Source organism: Melospiza georgiana, chromosome 1 (assembly GCF_028018845.1).
Source record: "Melospiza georgiana isolate bMelGeo1 chromosome 1, bMelGeo1.pri, whole genome shotgun sequence".
Classification (NCBI taxonomy): domain Eukaryota; kingdom Metazoa; phylum Chordata; class Aves; order Passeriformes; family Passerellidae; genus Melospiza; species Melospiza georgiana.
Window position 1 is genome coordinate 53,373,156 of NC_080430.1, and position 21,971 is coordinate 53,395,126.

The 21,971-nt window shown below is 39.8% G+C and overlaps 1 protein-coding gene across 1 annotated transcript in view; it reads left to right on the top strand.

Annotated features, from left to right (window-relative positions):
• GLI3 (GLI family zinc finger 3) overlaps positions 1-21,971 on the top strand; it is a 206,734-nt gene that overhangs the window by 73,797 nt on the left and 110,966 nt on the right. The window lies entirely within an intron of this gene.

The following is a 21,971-nucleotide window of genomic DNA, read 5'->3' on the forward strand; positions in this document are numbered from 1 at the left end:
GATGGCCCTGTTTGTCTGTATTTAGCCCAGAATTCTCAACTGTTGTGTCTAAATGTAGAAAACAAACATTTAAATTGAGATTTTTTTGCTCCATCTCTGCTGTCATTGTCCAGCTTTTGTTAAGAAAACTGTAGCAATAAATCAGTTGCAGAGTAGCTAATGTGTACAGGATGCTCCTCTGTCGTGATTCTCTTGTGTTAATTCTCTTTCATTCTGGGCGCTTGAGATCTGGGTGTGCCCTGTTTGTCATTGCTCTTGTCCCCTGGCCCTTGTGTGGGCACAGAAGGAGGGCATTGTGTCACAGAGGATGCCTCAGGTGGGCAGTGGAGTAATGGGAGCGTGTGGACACCATGGACCTGCCCTCTGCATGGCATTGACCGTGGACTTGTCAAGGGGGGATTTGAAAGGCAACATGGTCCCTGTTGTGAAAGTGCAGCTTCAGGCTTGTCCCATGGAAATCTCTCAGTACTGGCCTCCTGTTGGAACCCAGGGTTGAACAGGCCTTTACTTTTATGGCGGTTTCAGCGCTTTGGTTGCTGAACCATTTTCAGGATTGCTGGCAGATACAGCTTTATTCCTATTGATTGAGCTCAGTACTTAGGAGGAGAGCCACTTATCCATAGCCTCTACTTCCTTTTATTCACACCTACCAGCACAATTGGCTTCCTCTTAGCCTGGCTCTTTACCTCTTAGTCTTGGTAGTTTACACAGCACTCTATAAACTCTTTATTAAAACACTGCTCAACTGGGGCTCTTGAGCTTGCTGAGTGGATCACATCTGAGTCTGGAGATCATGTTAGGAATGCTTACCCCTTCAGTCAGACTTATACTGACTACCTTTATTGATTTCTGATAATATAGCTTGCAGCCAAGGCAGAAAGCACCAGTGCAGAGAAGCAGTATTATCCTCAATATTTTGAGTATTCATAGCTGTGTTTTAAAGAGGACAGCTGCTGTGTTGCCATGTGGTCATTGGCATGTGTGGTGCTGGGTACACGGCAGCAGGAAAGGCAGTATGTGCTTGGGAATGTACGTATGTGCAAGTTTGTACATCTTCATACTTCCTTTTAAAAGTAAGAGTTACCACTTACAAAACAGTCTTTCAATATTGCTTTCTTTAATGTTTTTTTTTTTTATTGTCTTGCAGTTTTTTGGAGTTCAAAACAGATAGCTCACCAGATAACAGAATTGCTTTCTAATCTCAATTATGCTTCTTTCATGTTTCACTCTGAATAAGGTAGTATAGAGGGGCCCCCATTGTTTATTCTAGCTTCTCTTTCACATTTCAGTGCTGCCCCGAGCCATCATTTTTCTGAAACAGTTGAATGATGCTGATCCAGAACCCAGTGAATTCAATGAATCAACAGCTGCTGGCTTCAATAAACTTTAAAATAATCCCCAGTTACCTTAGATTCTACCCTTTTATCTTACCTGTTCTTCATGCTAGTTGCAATTTAAAATCCTAATTCCCAAGAATCCATGTTACCATTTTTCAGATGAAGAGCTGAACATTTTTATTCCTCCATTTACAGTCCCCACTAAAATAGCCAGTGGTAACAAGCCAAAAGTTCTGGCACATGAAGTACTTCAAAATAAATGGCTGATTATGGTAATGGCTGAGTGTAACACCATACCAAGTGCTGAACGAAATAACTAATGAGTTAAAATGTGTTGAACTGAATTTCATTCCAGCATGTCAGACTCCCTACTGTGAAAAGGTACTGAATTTGATTTGTATGGTTTTTTTTTTTCACCAGCCTATATACAGATACAACTTAAGACAGCTTCAAGCTTTGGCCTTGAGTTCTGTTAGACATTGTTGTTGAAATGGAATTGGGTTACTTGCATGAATGAAATTTGGATCAAGGCCTATATTATGTATAAACATTGGTTGCTTACTTTACCGGGATGGACCAGCATGGTACAGTGATAGGAAACTGTTGGCACCAAAGCTGTTCTTCATGCTGGACAATATTTGAGTTGGCATTAACACCACTGATCTAACAGTGCTGTTAACAATAAAATTGGTGCCAGACATCAAAAACATTAATTACTGCTGTGATAGGAGCGAATTTTTTTTTTTTTTGCTTTTAACTAGGAGGGAAAAGAGGAGCACTAATCATGCATTACTAACTAATTATTGAGTTGTCCAGTATTTGGGATGTGTGATTTGGAAAGCCTGATCTATGTCCTGCTCATCTAAGTCCTTACATTGCATGAGACTGGCAATGGCTATGGTCTGTGCTTTTTTTCACTCTTACAAGTTTTTGGTTAATTTTTTTTGTTGTTTTTAATTTTAATACATAAAGCAAACTAGAAGAAACCCATTTAAATAAAGGCTAAAGGCCTGATTTGGTTTCATCTGATCCCACAGAACAAATTAAAAACCTGGGTTCTGGCCTGTGAAAATGTTTCCGCTTCTTTTGGGGAAACAGCACATTTCTTCAAAGCCAGTAGTTACTTATCAGATTAACACACATCCGACATTTAGTGGTGCCATTCATCCTTTGTGCATTGAAAACCAGGATCAGGGAGGACAAGGCCTGCTGTAGTGTTTCTTCCCATAGATGTGAGTTTCTTGTGTATTCTGCTCTGAAAAGGTGGTCTGTACTGATGGGTTGAAGCATGCTGTGTGTCTGTGTTGTGACCAGCCTCCCTGTGTGGAAGTTTTTGGTAAATAGCCTGTGGGAGTGTTGCCTGTGCTGCATTTACACGTGGGGGTTGCCTGGGCATGCAGGTCCTGCTGGACCAGAGGTGTGTTGGGCCTGGTGCTGCTGGGGCTGTGCCTGGAGGCTGGCAAAACACAAGGCTGTCCTGCCTTCCCATGAGGGGGGGGCCTCTAAGCTGCCTTTAAGAAGTGATGTAGGCATGGATACTGTTTGTTGAGGTTACACAAGGTATTGGCACAGCTCTCTGGGGAGACACTCATCTGAAATGCTGTGTTCTTCTGTCGGTTGAGAAATGATTTTTGTATTTTCCCTATGGGAGCCTGGTGCTTAGACTGGCTTTGCTCTGTGGTCTTGAAGCACAATACCCTGTTGTGGGAATTGCTTCATAGATGGGAAGAAGCCATCTTCAAATTCCTTCTGAGGTTGCCTCTAGGCTACATTTATGTGGCAACACGTGCCAGTAGGTCTTGGCTCCAGAAAATGCCAGGGTCTGCTGGGTGTTTTCCATGTGATGCCTTTTTTTTATTCTCATTATTCATACTCTATATCTGCTCATTGTTTGCTGCAGTCTTTTGCAGAGTCTAGCTCAGCTGGTTGATTCAGATTTTATTCTTCCAGCTGTGATTTCCTAGGAAACTTCAAAAGGACTCAAGAAGGGTGCTTTCTCTTCCTGCGCGTAGAGCTTCCATGAGTCCCACCTAATTGCAACTAATGACACCATTTTATTTTATCAGCTTGGGGAACTGAGAGATGCTGCTGGCAGGCAGCAGTCCTCTTCAGCCTAGCTATATTTTGCTTCTTGTTCTTCTGACAGTGCCATGTACTTAGAAGAAAAGGACTTATAAAATAGTTCAGAATTAATTGAGTGCAGAAGTGGGAAACCAGAGGTAGGAGTTGTAGTAGTATTCCTCCAGCCCAGCCTTTTTAGAACCATGGTGACTTGTATATTATGACTTGTAGCCATGAGATAAAAATCTGATGCTATTCCCCTGAATTTATCTTGAGCTCTGTAACTCTGGCTGATCCTACTGCAAGTACATGTCACCAAATCAGCGTGAGTGTGGCTGCCAGCACATCCCTGGTTACAAACCAGCCCTGATGTGCAGCATTCGTGGTGCAGCCACATCCCTTCGTGGGGACTGGGTGCAATTGTTTATGTCAGTGTAGGCATGTGTCTCAAGTGGAGGACCTGCTGTTTTATTTGTAGTGACCAGTTATTTTTATTTTAATCTAGGCTGATTTTGGCACTGTATGGTGGCCACTGGTATTAAAGGCTATTGGTGCACAACATGGGATGCATATATATACTACAATAATTTTCTCTGAGGCTTGGTGCTTCCTGGTTATTTTCCTGCTAATTTTTGTAATGTGATTTTTTGTATACTTCTGTATTATGAACCTTTTTGTTTTTTTAAGCTATCTCTGATATGCAGCTTTCATATCTTGGCTCCCAGCAATGTTGAACCTCATTTTAAAGTCCCTTCGTGTAAAAGCCATCTAGTTATAACTCTCAAAAATAAGAGGCTTGTCTCCTGAGGACAGCTCCATATTGCTGGTGAAGTATAATCCTTAACATTGTTTTTTTGCTTTCAAATGGCTGGGGAGAGTAAGTCAAGGAGTGAGAACTCCCTTTGTTTCATGTAGTGTGTGTTACAGGGAAAGAATGTAACAGAGCAGAAAATGAAGAAAGACATAAAAGAATCTCAGCTCAAGGAGGTCAGATCCATCACAGGCTTAGCATTGCCTTCAAAGATGTCTGGGACAGGTGGCAGTTCAAGACAATCAGAGGAGAAGCATCCGCTAGCGCTGAGATAAGGGATTCTTGCAGAATCCTGCTATCTGGTCCCAGTTTGCTTTGATGTAACTCTGCTAGAGAAGACTTCTGGGAGCAGGCTACTGCTTCCCTCCGTGATAGGCTGCTGGTGTTCAGCCTTTTAAGGTCTCATTACAGTGGTCCTTGAGGATTAATCCTCTTTAAGGTTTACATGGGAATGGTTTTGTCTGGAGGCCCAGCCAGGGACCTCACTACCACCTGTACAAAGCATTATTGGATTCTTTCATTCTGTTTTTTTTAAGTGGCTCATATTTAACAGTATTTGACAGAAAGTAAAGCCAAACATCTTGCCTTTTTTTACTTCCCTCTTTGGCTATTACTGAGTTTTTGTTGAGCACAGCTTGAGCAGTCCTTTGCAGACACTGAACCATTAGCAGTAAATTGTACGCTTCCGGTTACTCTACTTAGCCTGCTGGTTTTGGCTGTCCTTCTTTTTCTTTTCTTTTCTTTTCTTTTCTTTTCTTTTCTTTTCTTTTCTTTTCTTTTCTTTTCTTTTCTTTTCTTGTCCTCGCCCCCCTTTCTGCTTCTAAAAAGGAGGACAGTGATGATATTTGGCTTCAGAATCACAAATCACCCTTTTGCTGGTTTATTCCCATGCCTGCACTGGTGGATGTTGCATTCATGCTACTCTGCTTAGTGTTCAAGGTATGGGAATGTTGTCAATTACCAGCATTAATTTATTCAGAGGAGACACTGGCACTTTATAAAGGTTTTTTTTATGAGAATACATTTGCCACTTAGAAATGCAAAGCTTGCTTTTGCTGATATTTCCACTCATGTGGGAATGACACCTGGTTTTGGAGATGCAATAGCAGGCACGTGCCTTCCATCTCCCCAGTACATTCTGTTCTTGGTATTGTTTCTGTGTGACTCTGTTACAGATCTGCCTCTTGAAGATGGAAAAAAGGCCTGCATCCTTGATGCCAAAGAAAGGAATGTTACTTGGAGTCTCTTTTACTAGTGGCATTCGTTATTTCCCTAATTGAACTAAGTGCTACAAAGTAATTCTGATACTATAACTTCAAGTTATAGTATGGCTGAAGTAAAAGACTGACAAAGTTTCTGCTGAAAACAGTATTCATGATCCTGGCCAGTGAAAGTAAAGTTACTGTTCTGAGGGTAATAAACAGTTTATGGGACTCTTGTCCATGTTGCACTGAAAGTCCTTAAGTTTAGGCCTTCGGAACGCATATCGAACATCTTTATGGTTCTAATTCAATTTTTTATGACAAGTGATAGTGTATTTTAGTTTAAAAAAATAGGCAACAAACAATTTCTACCTAGAAAACTCAGCAATGCCTAAAAGTTGAATCCTTTAGGTTTAACATAATGAGTTGTGCATTGTTGCCTACAGAATAACCTGTCATGATTTACATAGTGGTTCATCTTTATGAATAAAAGGCAAGGGAAACAGCATCTTCTGGGTTTTGTTTTGAGCATTTTGTTTGGAAGTTATCTGGTATCTTAAAGAGTGCTTGTAATGCATGTATAGCAGATCAGTTTTCTTTATATATAAAAATATTATAGGAAACTCTATAGCTAATTTTTGCTACACAAAACTGTATGGTGACATTATAACCATAAATATGCCTGTTACCTTCATACACTGCACATTATTTAAAATTAGTGAACGTGTTTAATTTTTACTGTGTTTGTGAAGGTTGTTAAATTTTGCCCATACAATTTTTTCTCCTATTACCTAATTCTGAGAGGGTGGAAGAATGAAAGAAGCAGAAACTAAGGAAAAAAATACTAGCTCAAATAAAGGTAATGAAAAGTCATGATGTGAGGTGCTGTGGATCCCTTCAAGAAGACCTGTTGTCTGAAGAAGTACAGACATATTCTTGGCAGCCTAACTTTATATAAATTAAAAAGGTGTGCCATTTTATGCACATCCAATCAAGTGCTGTAGCTGTAGTCTTGATGAACATATTGAATATGTTTATAAATAAAATATTCCATACTTACTGTCTCTAAGCTCCAAATACTTTGAATGGCATTATGTTAAATTTCTATTCACCTCCTTCAGTTTCATGTTAGAGCTAGTTGTCAACAGTTCGGACTTCTATGGAACTAAACTGGAGGTTGCTGTTTCATTTTTGAATTATTGAAACATAGCTAACGTGAAGGGTTTTTTTATTCCACCTGATGATAAATGCATGAAAATTGTCAGTGCTAGGTTTAACTGAATTTAATTGGCTATTTATGTAATTTCAGTGTAAAGGTGTCAATATGAAGCATCTTTTCAAACTGAATGTCAACTGCAGTGCAGTTTAACAACATTTCATCACACAGTTAAGTGTTTTCCAGGTAAAAAAATTTGCTTGACAGCACCAACCCAAGTTGTGACCTCTTCTCCAAAGAGCCCTGGCTCCTTTTTCACCCAAACACAAGTGGGCTGGACAGGAAAAAGGGAGGATTGATTTCAGACTGCTTGTCAGGAATGTGATGCTGTGGTCAATTGCACAGTCCCACAGCGAGGCAAGAAATGGATAGAGCTTCCTTCTGGGCCCTGGGCTGACTCCTGGGCTTGTCTTTATCCAGGTTGTAAGAAATAATGTTTCTTGGAGACAAGGAAATGAAATTGCTGGCTGTTGCACTGTTAGTACATACACCATGGGAACATTTACTAATTGCAGTATTAGTGTTTTCTAAATAACAAATATAACTAGAAATCAGTGGGAATTAGCCATTCTGGGAGTTGAAAGTGTAAGGTTCAGACATTTTTTCATTGTGGGAATAAATCCATCTATGAAATGAAAACCTGGATGTTTGTTTTCAGGTTTTTTTCCTGTTGTGACGTAAAGCAAAAATATAATATTTGATTCTGCTCATTCAAAAAATCATGGAAAATTCTTGAAAAATAAGTTTTCAGAAAGTTATAATGGGCTAAAAATAGGGTTTTGGAAGACATTATATAAATCCACTGCAGCAGGTGCTACCCAAATCTCTCCCTATATATGTGTAAAAATACATATATGCATGTGAATATGTATTTGTATTACATATGTTAAAAATTCCTTTGCAGCTTTGGGGCTTTATGCATCTCATGAGTCCAAAATTTTTCAATATTAGTAAGTTTGGTATTCTATATTATTAGCAGTAGAATCTTATTTTTTTTTTTCTTACAAAAGAACAAAATTGTAATCAAAACTGATCTCATGCTAACAAATGTAAAGTGGACTTGGAGTTGTTCAAAGTCCAATGGTTATACCACAGTGTCTTTATTTGTATTTAAAAAATACTTAACAACCTGAAAATTCAAAAAGCAATGCAGCAGACGTGTGTGTATCAAGTATTATATTTATTTATTTATTTACATACACAAATGCCATAAGCTGCTGAATGCTGCTGTTAGCACATACAAAGTACTTTCAGAAGTGGCTGTAGCAATTGTAGTTGCTAGCCCTCTAAGAAGAAACATTAACTCAAAAAATCTGTTGTAAACAATGTGATCTGGGAACTGGAGGAATTCACCCCAGTTAAGTTGCTTCAGTGAATTGTAGCTGCTAAATGTTGTGTTAAACACTAAGTAAAGATTCAAATCATATTAATGGAGAGTTTGATTAGGAACAAAAAACTGGATGCATTTTCAAATTGTCTTCTTTCAGAGCCTTTTAGAGTCTCCTTGTGCATTATTCTTTCTTTGGTTTTTCTGTCAAGGTAATAAAAAGTTCTCTCCTTATTTTCTGTGAAGTCTTATGCACTCTCCCTTATCTTCCGATAGAAGTCTCCTCATCATGCTTAAATATGTACAGGATCATTAATTTTCCTAACTGTTCTGTATACTTTTTCCTGGCCCATTTCCCAGAGCTAGAGCTGCTTTGGATTTATTGATCTGTCTTCCATTCATGCTAAGAGACAAATCCTCAAAACGTAGGTTATTTCTGTGGACTCTGCTCTGTTAGATCCTGTGCTGAGCTTGCATGTGCTGCAGAGCTTTTCATCTTGGAAAAGGCAGCATAACTGTGGCCTACAAGGTCTAGCAAGGACCTGAATACTGGGTGTCAGGTCAGAATCAAAATGGTACTCAAGCAGCTCTGACAGGGTTTTGGCATTCAGTAGGTCATTTCCCTCTTCTAAACACCCATCAGCTTTAGAGGAACATACAAGTCTTGGATGTCAGGCAGCCAGCAGGGATTTTCTGTGGTGGGTGCTGCAGTGTGAAACACTGGCCTTGGCTCTGCAGGTAGGCAAAGCTCATTCAGTAAAGCTGTGGTCATTCTGTAGAGCAAACAAATTGATTTTGGACTCATGAGGGATGAAATCCCACCACACCCAAAACAGCTGAAGGCTTTCTCTATGTTCAGCATTAGGTGTTATAATCTTAAAACTAGAATACAGATGAAGTACTTCTAAAAACAGTGTGATTAGAAGTTATTCCTTTTTGGAATTTTGATCTACTGTCTATTTTGCTGGTTTGTGCTGCATATATTTTTAAGGTGCAACATTGGTGAGGGAAGAAGAAAGTAATTTTTTCCATCTGCTCATGCAAGCAGTTTTCTAAGACAGTAAAGGAATTGTAGAACCTGATTTTTCATAAAGTCAATATAGCACAGTGATTAATTGAGAGTGTTTTTTCATCACTAACCCACATTTCTTTTTCCAAAAAAATGAACAAAACTCAAGGATTGATTAACAAAGGCCCCATGTCGTATTCTGTATGAAGTGCTATTTTTCTCTTAAAGCAGGCATGCACAGATCCATTTTCTGTTTGTAGCAGCTGGCAGGTAGACAGTTTGAGATTTGTTGGAGATTTCCAAGTAAGTTTGTGGCGAAGACACAAATAAAAATCTTCGTCTAATGTGCTGTGATCATGCCTTCCTAATTAACTAGAAAAACTTTCAAAGTGGATTCAAATCTCTCTTCCTAGGCTGGGTTTCAAGTTGGGAACTTTTTTTAGCCCTTTTTTTTTTTTGAGATGCCCTTTCAAAGTGTTGTTTGTCACAATTTTTTTCACCTGAAGCTTAAAAACTGAGATTGGGACAGTAATTTGAGGGCTGATTATTGTTTAGGCTGTAAACATTTCTTCAAGAACTAGAGTCAAGCTACAGTGTGATGCAGCAATGTATGTAAATGGCTGAATCTTCAGAAGTGCTGAGTATTGAGAAGTTTTTCTGGAAGCTCTTTAGGGCTTGGTAATTTGAAAATGAAGAGTGTTTTCTCTAATTCATTCCTAAAGTCTTAAAAGTTCTGATTTCTGAAAATCTTGGTCCTAGTTTCTAGTCTTGAAGTTGGATATCTTTGTGTGTATTTTGCCAGTAACCAAGGTGAATATGGACTGTGCTGTGGTTAATTTTGCTTCACAGTGAAAGTGCAGATGATGTCAAGTGTGCAGTGAGTGTGTCAGGTCTCAGAGGAGCAATTATCAGCCTGGCCAGCTCTCCTCACACCTAGATTTTTACATGATGGGCTCCTTTTTTTCCCCACTTAGTGAAATAAGTTTCTGTGGGGGGGAGTTGTTGGGTATTTTTTGTTTCTTCATTTTTTTTAATTTAAAAAAATGAGGTACTCTTAAGCTTATTGTCATATTGCAGTGTACTCTTGTCCTTGTAACCTACAAACTGCAGATTGTTTCAAAAAGTCTCTTATAGCTGAGAATTGGCCTAATTGTCCCTGAGATAGGATTTTCATGCAGTAAGGCTGAAACTCTGCATATCTCGACCGAAGAAAAAAAAACCAAAGGAATATGAACACAAAAGGTAGTGTAGGGACCTCATGGGGAAACTCCCTAAAGAAAACACTCATTCTAATAGCCAGTTACAGTTACTAAATGACAACAGTGGAATTAACCTGTCTCATAGTTTATACACTCCATGCACTTATAAATGTGAAAATTAATAGTTAAGGCTGTCATAAATATTATACTACCCTCATAGTAAATCAACACAGTATTCTTATCAACTTTAAACTACATTAACTCAACCTCAAGTAATTACTAGTTGAAATTTTCATTTCATAGTAGAAGGAGACAGACTAAATTTGGACTCTTGATTGGAAAACCCGAAGTGCTGCTCTTGTAACTGTAGTGTCCAATACTAAGAACTACACAGAAATCTTGTATGAAAGATTACTAAAACTGATCTATTTTGCTAAGCACTTATTAATGATCAGTTATTTAAGACCCCAAATACTAGTCACTAGCTGTTAAATTTTTACCAAAGTCTATGTTATAAAAATATCCTTTAGAACTTTGCACAGAACTGTACAGGAAATTTTTTTTTGGTCATTTTGAAGTGCTAAACAGAAATGTTTGCTTTCAAATTAAACTTAACAAAACAGAATTTGCTCTCTTAAAACAAAACAGTTTGATAAGGTGATACAATACAATTGTAATATCTCATCAGTTTAGGCCATGACATTGTAAGTTCAGGTAGGTGGATGAGTTACTCACAAGGATCTTCAGCCCTTACGTGAATGGCTCAGACAGGGATTGAGCCTACAGCCTTGGTATTCTAGCACCACTCCAGCCAGCTGAGCTAATCCCAGGGCCCCTGATGTGATGAGGATACAGTGACAGAGTCAAAATTTTGTCTCCAGCTACTTCTTTCTTGACTTTTAAATTGGTAGGGTTTGAAAGTGATGTGTGGGCCAGGTGGGCTCCTGTCACCCAGCAATGCCAAACAGACTTGTGAAATGCTGTATTTGGAATAGGCACTTTTGAACTGTCATTGAATGGAACAAAGCTGGGTATCCCTGGCACTCTCCAAAAGCAGATATTGCTACAACTTCTCCAGATGTTCCTTTTGTTGGGAAACCTGTGGAAAGCAAGCGGCTTTCGAACTGCCCTGAACTTTAACAAGATTTTTAGCTAAGACGACACCACGAAGTAAGATCCTGATCTTCCTGATCTTCATATTCCTGCACACTGAGTGTGTGTTTATATCTCCATATATCTCCAAAATCCAAAAATATCTCCAAAGCAACTGGTGCTCCAGCCCAGTAAGACTTAACCTATTGCTTACTGAACCAATACCTCAGCAAAAATTAAAGTTTCCATTGTTTCAAAGTTTCCATTGTTTCAAAGCATGAACCTGCAGAGTGTATAGGTGCTAATAAAATAAATGGGTATTTTCTGTATGTAGCAAAAACCACCAAAGATAGCTGATAGTAAGGTTGAGTATCCAGATTTTTTGTTTTTTATAATAGAATAGATGGGAGTACTGTTCATTGGCAGAAATTACAATATTATTTAATTACAGAGATAGGATTTGTGCGCATTATAACATACATAAATAGCAGGCATCATTCAGTAATCCTGATTTTCTTGCTCTCTTTCCCTAGTCCTCTTGCCCTGAAAGAATAAAGGAAAAGAAGCAAAACAACCCTTCATTACAACCTTGCAATAAGAGACTAGGAAGAGTGCCGTGAGCAGTACTATGCTGATATATACTAATAAATATTAGTTTACTGCATACCACAACAGAGAGTAAATACATGCAATTACTTGCAAATTTCTTCAGTGTTTGTACTTATAAATCTCTGCCTAAATCTTCCCAGCTGGGAGTTAGTCTGGTCTTTCGGCTGTGGAAGCAAGGCTTTGTTCTCATGTTCAGCTTCGGCTCAGTCTGGAATAATTCAGAAACGTATTAGATAGATTGCTGCTCCCAAAAGGCATAATGAAATAACCTTCACTCCCAGCCTTAGGGAAATAAGCACACAATCAGGGTTTGGGCAGATTTCTCGATTAAACAAAGAACTAACTGTGCACAAATTGCTCCCTAACAATTTGTAAAGAGTCCACTTTATAAATTTCTTGCAGATGTAAAGCTGATATTTTTAATCAGAATGGCAGGGCTATTAAAGTTGAAATGTCTTCAACGTTCTCCTTTTGCTCTATAATTAGTATCAGAAATATTTAGATTTAAAATGGAATTGGTAACACATCCTAGGTTATTTTTGATTTGTTTTGGGGAGTCAGTGAAATGCAATGTCAAACCTAAGCTAAAACCTCCACTTAATACATACAGTGAACTTAATCCATCTGGAATAGATTCAGGATAACTTGGTGCTGTCAATTTTTATTTTGTTTAATTTCATATGGTGTTCAGCAAAGGAATGAAAAGTTATTGCATTTAATGTTGTTGTGACTTAAGGTGTTCTCCAGTCAAATTATTCAATAAATCAAAATCAGGCTGTGGTTGTAGCTGCAAAGTGTTGTTTAGAATAGAATATTTAGGAAATTTTTTGCAGCTTTTCATTGATTGAACAAGACTCATGTGTCATGCAAAAAGCATGCAGTATTTTGATGAATAGCTGTATTAGATGGCAAGTCTAGGGACCCAGTAAACACAACTTCTTATTTTACTAGCCTTTGTTTTTAGCTTGAAGGCTTCAGTGTAAAAGAAAATGCCACTTGAGTATCATTCTGATTCCTTACTGTTTATGCACAACCCACCCTCTTATCATCTGAAACATCCCCATACATTTAAAAGTACGTACTTATTTTCTGTACATTAGCTTGCCTCTGATTAGCTCATTCTTCAGCTTGTTAGATGGTTCGAAGTCTTGCTCTCACCCAAATGTGCAAGGATATTACTACAGTTCTTGGAGAATGGTAGAGATTTTTAGGCAGTCTCTTCTGTGAAGCAGTGTTCCTGATCCTTATGCTGGTGTCTGTCTGCATCTCTGGCTGAAGTCGATAGTCCTGCAGTCACAGAACAGAGAGCAGAATCCATTCCCCAGTTTCCTATGTCACGCTGAAGAGGAGCTGTGCTTGTATCAGCACAGCTGTCAGCAGATGCTGTTAGGTCCTGCTTCTACAAGCACAATGTTCAATTTCAGTTTAAACAGACCTGATTAGAAAAAAAGAAAAAAAAAGAAAAAAAAAGTGAACTTTGATCAAAACGCATGCAGCTCCCTGGCATGAAGTTGTGCCGCTCAGCTGCAGGAGAGCACGTCCAGCTGCTGCCTGTAGCAGTCCTGGGACACCAAAGGTGCCAGTGCAGCCTGGGGAGCTGCTCCTGCAGTCTGGGGGTGAGCTGAGTGTCCTGCCCCAGAACACCATCTGTCCATTGCTCTGCTCTGACGGTAAGTTACCAGCTGGGGAGGTTTTGACTTGGAGGTTCTCTGCAATGTTTTACTCTTTGCAGCTAATGTGTAATTCTCATGCGGGTCCAGCTGGCCCGACATCACCTAGTGCTTTCAAAAAAAGTGTGTAAGACATAAGCAGGAAGCCTGCTTGTGTGCTTTATTGCATCAATGACAGAATTGGAGTTCTAGAGTTAAGTTTAGGTGTGGTTTGGGCACGTGTTTATGGGGAGGCAAACAAAAACATCTAAATGCATGCTCACTGAAGAACAGACTTGCCACATTTCTACCTAAATACATAGCACCCATGTTTGTCTTCTTTATGTGTAAAAACAGAAAAAAAAACAAAGCTAAAATGGTTTTAGGAGAGAAAGTGAGAAAAAATGCATAGGAATAGAAGCTGCTCTCTGTTCAGTCTGCTCACTGTGAAACAAAACAGCTAAATGCTAACCAGCATCTTGAGCTAAAGAGAAATAAGACATAACTAAATTTACCAGGAAATTAATCTTTTACTCTGTTTCATGTTTGACAGGACCTTCTGACAGCTTTTACCCATCAAGCAGATATGAAACACTGTTCAAACTACATGTATTCTGATAGCTGAACTCAGGGTTAGGAAATGAACTTTACAGTTCTAGTGGACATTTAATTAAATACACTGTTGTTCTGCCAATAGAGACTAACAATTGCTTGAGGTGCTCTGCTTTTAGGCTGGAGAATCTGCAGTGGCATGTTGAACAGGAAGGCCCCAGCTTGGTTTTCTTTTAAAATTGTGCTTAAATGTATACTGGATACACATTCATCACTTTAATCTAAACTCTACTGTAAATTAACATATATAGCCTCTGAGATCATACACTTTCACAGAAGTACTCTAATGAAACTTGGCAGCTTTCACCCTGTAACATCATTTGTTCCATTCACTAGCAAACGCAGACCTTAAACAAGTCAAAACTGTGCTCAGTAATGAGTTCCATTATTTTTCTTCATGTTTTTGGTGTCTCAAAAGCCTCCTGTCCCATGTCTTTTATTTTACACGAAGTCAAAAAAGCATGACAAGCCTGCAGATGTATCAAAGGAAAGCTTTCCCATGTAAGATCCCGAGATATTTGTCATTTACTCTACCCTAGCGTGGGACTTCAATTAGCATGAGTGACTTGTTGTCAGTAAGGAAGCTTTCTTCTCAAAACTGGTACATGAGCAGCTTGATGTACATGGATGCTGTTACACATACAGTTGCCTGGATGATTCTGTCATACTCTTGCATCCCTATTAATACTCATACAATGCTGATGTGAAAACCGGGTGCCAAAGCAAGCTCATAAATATAAAAGTTTTATTTGAATTAACTATTTCTTCTGACCTTGTGGATAAGTGCATGCTGTTTATCGCAGATGCACTACTGGTGCTGGGCTGAGGTGTGACTTGGTGAGAATCAGACATTGTCAGTAGGAAATTAGGTGAGTTGCTCAGTTTTGACTTGAAATGTTGAATTTGAGAATTTGAATTTGAGAAATTGAGAATTTGACTTGACATGCTGTATTGCTCCTCCATGAGGGGAAACCAGTGTAGCTCAGTTTTGGCCATCTTAACCTATAGCAGTGAGAGGGGAAAAAAAGCTGTAGGAAGAACCTTTTATCTTGAAAACACTTTGTATCAGGGAGAAAGTAAAGGAGCACCTTCATGTGGTTGGTGCCTTGTGAGAGCTGTGATGTCTGACCTGTCTCTGCTCTGAGCCCTGACTTGAGCTCACGACAGGTGAGTTGGAGAGAGAATGGGCCTGCACCTTGGATTGATTTATGCAGGCTTAGGGTTTCTGCTAAAGAGGGCGGATAAACTTTGAGTTTATCCTGTGTCTAACTGCTCTGCCTGATTGTGTAGGCGCCACTAATATGTAAAAGACATAAAAAAGCTGTGGGCTTGCATGTTTTCAAATTTCTTTTTCTTATGCTCTCATAGGTAAATCTAATAAATCTAATGACATTCATATTCAAGATAAAAAATGATGGAAGCAGTCACTTCTGCATAGAAAACAATTAATGGAATGCAGTCAGTACAGATTTTTCATTTTCACTCAGCAAGTGGTTTTGTAGCCATTCAGTAGTTAATATTTGGTTTTATTGCACTGAATTAACAACCTATTATGGCAGCTACAAATAACCACAAAGTCTTTTTGAGATCTTACCCATATTTTTTTTCTAGGTTAACATGTATAAATTTAATTTTAACTGTTAATATATGTAAACGTAGCTTCTTCATGAGTTCTGTTGGTTATTTTAATGTTGAAATTAGCATTAAGTGTTAGTAAACTGAAATAGAATTCTAGTTGCAAGGAAAGGAAAATCAGTTCTAAAATAAATAGCTCCCCCTTAAAAAATATGCCTGATTCAACATATGGGCTGATGGCCCACTGAAAGTAGAAGACTACTCATGTCAGTGTTGGTCTACAAACCAAGCTATTGGTAATAGGTCAGTTAGTGGCTTTCAGCTTATCTGTATGGATTTAACCTTCTCACTGTGTCTTTGGGGCTATTCTGATGAGCTCTCTACATACATAATTTTGGAAGCAGGATGAGGTGCCCAAGAAGTTAGAGGAATTCGTCTTAGAGGTGTTTTGCTTCAATTGTAAATATGTATTACTTCCATTCCCATTTGTTTTTTCCTGGATTCTGCTCACCTTGTATTTTATTTCAGAAGGATATTTTTCCTTCTCTTTTCATACAGTGTGTCTCCAGCATGTTTAGATACTGATTTATGGGTACCCTGACTCAGAACACCTGGCCACTGTGAGTTTTTCATTTAACAGAGGATAAGGCAGCAAAATTTAGGGCATAGAGCTCTCTCATACTTTATTCTGGTGATCACATTTAAACAGCAATCTCATACATTCACACTCCACGGTGTAGGGGAAAACTGCATATGCATCTGATAGTATATATGTGCAGTTGCTGTTAGTTGTTTTCCCTTGGGTCTCTCTAGTACCTCACTAGATTTCAGTTGTCTTTGTCTTTACTCTCCATGCTCCAGAATCCATAGGTATCTCCCTGTGGTTAATTATTTTCACATGGAAGTCATAACCAACTTTCTGGTGCGAGAATAGTTTTGCTCTCTATTTCTCTTGCTCTGTAGATGTATGTATGTGTCTTGTATTGCAGAGCATTTATTCATAGCCTATGTTCTGGTTGTTCCCTTGTTCCTTTGGTTGATATTTATTAAGAAATTACTGGTTGAAAGATGAAGGCTAAGAATTAAGGTGAACATAAATAAGGGGAGATTATGTTGGTGACTGGTGTAAAGCTTGTGTAGTCAGTGGTGAGAGCTGCAAGCATGCAGGGCAGCCTTCATTAAGGTGGAGTAAATTGGCCCTGCAGGTATTTGGGTCCTTGATTTTTCTGGAAGTGTAGGAAAAAACCCTTGGACTGAGCACTAAACTTTATGATGGGCCAGTTTTCTCATTCACTGAGATGCCTGGTGTAAGACACATGTAAAAGTGGGTGCAAAGAGCATTCCAGAAACCAGATAACCATCCTAGGGATGAAAAAGGTGTGCAGATGTCAGTCTTCTCACCAGACTCTCAGGTGTTCACGGAATATATAAATGATTCTTCCACTTTGTGGTTCACATCTTACGTGACCAAATTGTCTTGAGGAGATTTTCGTTTCCAGTTTACCTGCTATTAAAAAGGGATCTGTGTTCAGGGCTTTTTAGAAGAACCTCATTGTTTCTGTGCACTTCCTGTGTCTGTGTTTGCTAGTCTCTGGAACATGCCTGAAGTAACAGGTTTTTCTGTAGTCTCAGCTACCTCATAGATGTTTTTTGTAATAAAAACGTCTTAACTTTAACTTCTTTAACATCTTAACTTCCACTTAACTTTAGAAATATGGATTCTTCTCAGACTATCTGATGTTACCTAATAGGTGAAAGAATATATTTGACACATGTTCAGCATGAAAGCTCACATCCTGGTGTTTGAGTGAACTTGTGCTGGACTGAAAAACACAGTATCGATCAAATATGATGTATGTACAACATATATGGTATACTATAATTAAGTGTACACAACTTACCAGATCTATGTAAAATCATGGTGCTGAATATATAGCAAAACCACAAACACACACAAACAAAAAACCAAAACAAAATATATGCTGTTCCAGGAACCATGTAGCCTTCAGGGGCTGAATAGATATTTCTTTTTAAATAATCTTTTTTCTTTTTTAATAAATCTTGCCAGAAGGAGTTTCTTCTCTTTTCCTTTTTATGTCTGTATTTGAATAAAATTTGTATTCATGCAATGTGGCTGGACAGTAACAAAATACATAACCTTTCTGAAGGTAAGAAATTGGAAAAAAAAAATAAAAAGTTTGTAAGAAATTCTAACCCTGAGAGAGAGAGATTGAAGAGATTCAAGGAGAACTTTGTTTGCTTTGCATGGCTGTTCTGCTCCTCTGTCAGCTGAGCCCAAGGTGACAAGTTGTTGACTCAGAAGGCTCTGCAGGAATGCTAAATGGTTATCGTTATTTAATACTTGTGCTCTATTAAGTGACAGCCCCTACTTTGCATCTTCAAAATGCTTTTCAGGCATGCACTAGTTCTCAGGGCTGGAGGCTGTGCTTTTTTACAGGTGGGCCCTGAGGTCTTACTTTAATCCTGCAGTGAAGCTGAGCTGGGGAGGAGTTAAAAAACGGAGTTTCTGCTTTTGCTGGTCCCTGACTGCTCTTTGTGGTACAGAGGCAGACTCAGATAGGTCGGCTCACTCTGGGGCTTGTGGCTGGTGGGCTGAACTCCCCCTTTTACCTGTGATTGCTAAAGCTGTTCACTTAGAAGCTCTTTGATGAACCTGTTGGTATGCAAACTATACTAATGGCTGCTGAACTTCTCATGGGGCAGTCCTGCAACTTTTCTGCTGGTTAGGAGAAACCTAAACTGCCTTCATTTTTGGGGTGGCAGGGCTAAGTTACATTTCATTTTTGGTATCCCTCCCGAATTAAATACCATTCTCTAATTCCAGTATCTTACTGCAAGCTTTACAGTTCTCACCAAGCACTGAAAACACTAACTAGCTTGCTGAAAACCTGAATTAGAATGTTCAAAAAAACTAACTGTCAATAATGCTGAAGTTTGGGTTTGATTTGACTTTAGGGAACTATAACTATAGGGAATCTACAAGTTTTATATTTCAAGTTTTGTATTTCATTACAAAAGCCAGTAGGGCTTCTGGGGAGCCCTACTCTTTTAGTCTGGGCTTTAATTATTGTATACGCCTTCCTCTTAGGTCTGGTCTCTCCTGTGAATTTTGTGACATATTTTGGACAGTTTTGCTTGCTTTGTTTTGCATCTGACTTTTAAATCCCTGTAATCTTGTCAATGCTACCTGATTATTTCAGCTTAGAATGTCTCTAGTGCACAATTGACATGCTTTTAATTACTGTACATTTGTACTTAAAAACTAAATCCAAACAATAAAAGATTTGATCATACAGCTATGGAAAAAGCAGCAACACTTCAAACCTCACCACGTTAGACCTCTAATTCAATTTGTGAGTTTCAGATGGTCTTTCCTTTTTTTGTCTTGCCAGTATTGCAGTACAATAGTTACGCTTTGAATATACTTAAGAGAAATTGTAATTTTTGCAACAACTGTGAAATTGTCTCTTAGACCTCTCGCAACACTGCTGCTGCCCCTTTATGTTGGGAGCAAATGTTAGCTCAGCAGAAATCAGAATGAGAATGTAAGACAGTTAAGGTACATTAAAGTCTTTATACTCATAAATTCAGAATTTTTCACTTAAAGGGCTTGCATTTTTTATGAATAGACATTTAGTGTGTAAAAGTCGAGTACATTCAGCGCACAATGAAAAATATCTTTGTTAAGAAAGAAGTTGTGCTGCAAGAAAATAGCCATAATACTAGGAAAATATCAAATTTTGTGACAGTAGTTGCGCATTTTTGAAGCATGACCAAATAACGTATAATTCGAGGCATTTCCCTACATCCTTGTTGTTTTTTCCCCCCTGGAACTGGGAGGAAATGGATACTACACACCCACCCATTCACAAAAATCCTGGCAGGAGGCCAGTTTCCCTCTCTCTTCATCCATGAGCCAAGCTCCGGTCTCTTTTTCCCTTCTCCTTTCTTACTCCTCTTTGCAGTCGCTGCCTGCCAGATTTGTACCTATTTCAGAAACAAATGAGCTGCATGAGGCCTTTTCACAGAGGTTTGCTAGTATTGCTCATTATCCACACAGATCCTAAAACATGCGTTTATGCTGGAGCCGGGCTTGTAGGGGATTTTTTACTTTAGTTTTTACTATATTTCCTGATTGTCCTTCAACTTTCTCTCTGTTCTTTTCTGTTGTTTCAAAGTGTCTGTATTGGCACAGGCTTCTGCCAGCAAGTGGTGGGGGGAAAGGAGTTTAGAAGCCCTTACACACATCCGTATGCCAGATCTTTGCCAATACCTCTTCCCCAGCTGGTTTGGCAGCAAAAGTAATACCTGTTACAGCAGCAGCGGCTGCTGCAACCACTCCAGATGCTGTGGCTGGAGCAGTGTGGCAGGATTTAAATGCACAGTCCCCCTGCCAGTGCCTGGGGGTTTGAGTCTGAGGCTGTCAAATGAAAAACAGTGTGTACTGAATTGTCCCCATGGTGATTCTCAGCCGCTTTGGGAATGTGGGTTTTGGATTGTGTCCAAAGTCTGATTTTTATCCACCCCACAACCCCTCTTTTTTTTTTTTTTTTTCTTGTTTCCATGATGGGGTTAACACCATATGAAGAGGCACTAGGATATTAAATAGAGAACTTTGGCTTGTAAAACTCTTCCCAGCAGACGCCTCTTTTATTTGACAGGCTGGAAACTCCCTGGCCTGCTTTAGCCCTTAGTCTGCTGAAGAGCTGGTAAGGTATGATGGTCTACAGGAGAGAGAACGTGTCCGTATATGTCAAAGAGTGCCTAGCACAGCTGAGCCCCACTCGAGCTGCTGGCTCTGATCACTGCTGCCTTGGGAGCAGAACTGGAGCGTTGCTTTACATCCTGCTGGCCACAGCTGGGCTTGTGCCCACATTCCTTGGGCTGGGGGGTTAGCACGGAGCCTGCAAGTCTGTTGCAGTCAGAGGTGTGTCTGCTGCTGGTGCTTGTGCCCAGGGGCCTCCCATCAGCTCAGTGCTGATGCCCAGTGTGGTGGGCACCATGCAGGCTACCCCAGCTCTGGGCTCACAAACAGGCCAGGATGGTAGCTGCAGTGCCAGGGTTTTTACTATCATGGTTTATGTTACCACAGCTCTGCTCCTGTGGGGATCTTGTGAACCAGACTGCACAAATGCAGAGCAGGCGTGGCTTTGCACATGTGGGGCAGCAGCTCCAGGATTTTCATCCCTCTCCACTGTCCCTGCTGTATGAGCAATGGCAGGGGGCTGTGATGAGGGATGAGGAGAAGAGTGTTGCCAAAGCAAAGGAGGGAGATTGTGGCCTCTTTCTGTGGCTGCAGGAGGGAGTCCCTGTGATAGCCTAGCTGTATGTGGCTTTTTGGGGCTGAAGGAGCACACCAGATATTGTGTGGCTCGTGCTCCCAGTCCTCAGTACAGCTTTGCTATTGTCTGATGTCTGCACATGCTGGTCAGATCTCCTGCATGCAGGCAAAGCCTCAGTGGGCTGCTCTATGCATGTACCAAATGTCCCCATTCCTGGTAGACTTGTGCTTTCCGTAACGAACGGAATATACATTGCAGCACTTAACAACACTGCTTAGGTTGGTTAAATTTCTTCTTCTGCCAAGCCTCTTTCTGGCTCCCAAAAAGTCATTACAATCCAGGTCTGCTGTGTAGTTTGGGTTTGTGTAACTGAGGTGAGTAAACTGGGTTTTCAGTCTTATTGAGCAGCATATTGATGCAGATCTGGTGCTATGCTAGTCCCCTTAATTTGACTCTGGTTTCAGCTGGGTTTTCACAGTCCTTTGTGAGCACCAGCTCAGTGCCAGAGAAGAAGGAGTTTCCCTCTGTTCAAGGCATTCAGTTTCGAGCTGGGGATTTCTGTGTGCTGAGCTCACGTGCACAGGAGAAACGCCATCTGCCCGTGAGCCAAGTGCTTCAGCTAAGAATGAACTTAATTGGGGATTACTTACAGAGGGCTTGCTGCACCCCCTGACCTCTACCCCGTTATGTGCAGCTTGGGAGAGGAGGGAATGTGAGTCTCTTGTTTTCTCTCTAAGCCTGTGTCTGAAAAGGAAACTCCCCTGATTTTTTTTTTCAAAAGGCCAATTCTATGCCAAACCCACAATCAGATACAAATAGGAATGAATGCCAGAAGCAAAAGCAGCCAAAGGCAGCTTTTCATCTTGAAAACAGCTTTCCCACCTGGCCAAGAACTCCCTGCATGTGCCTGGCACGATGGGGCAGCCCTTGCTGAGGACCTGCCTGGTGCTCAGATGCTTATTGTCTTCT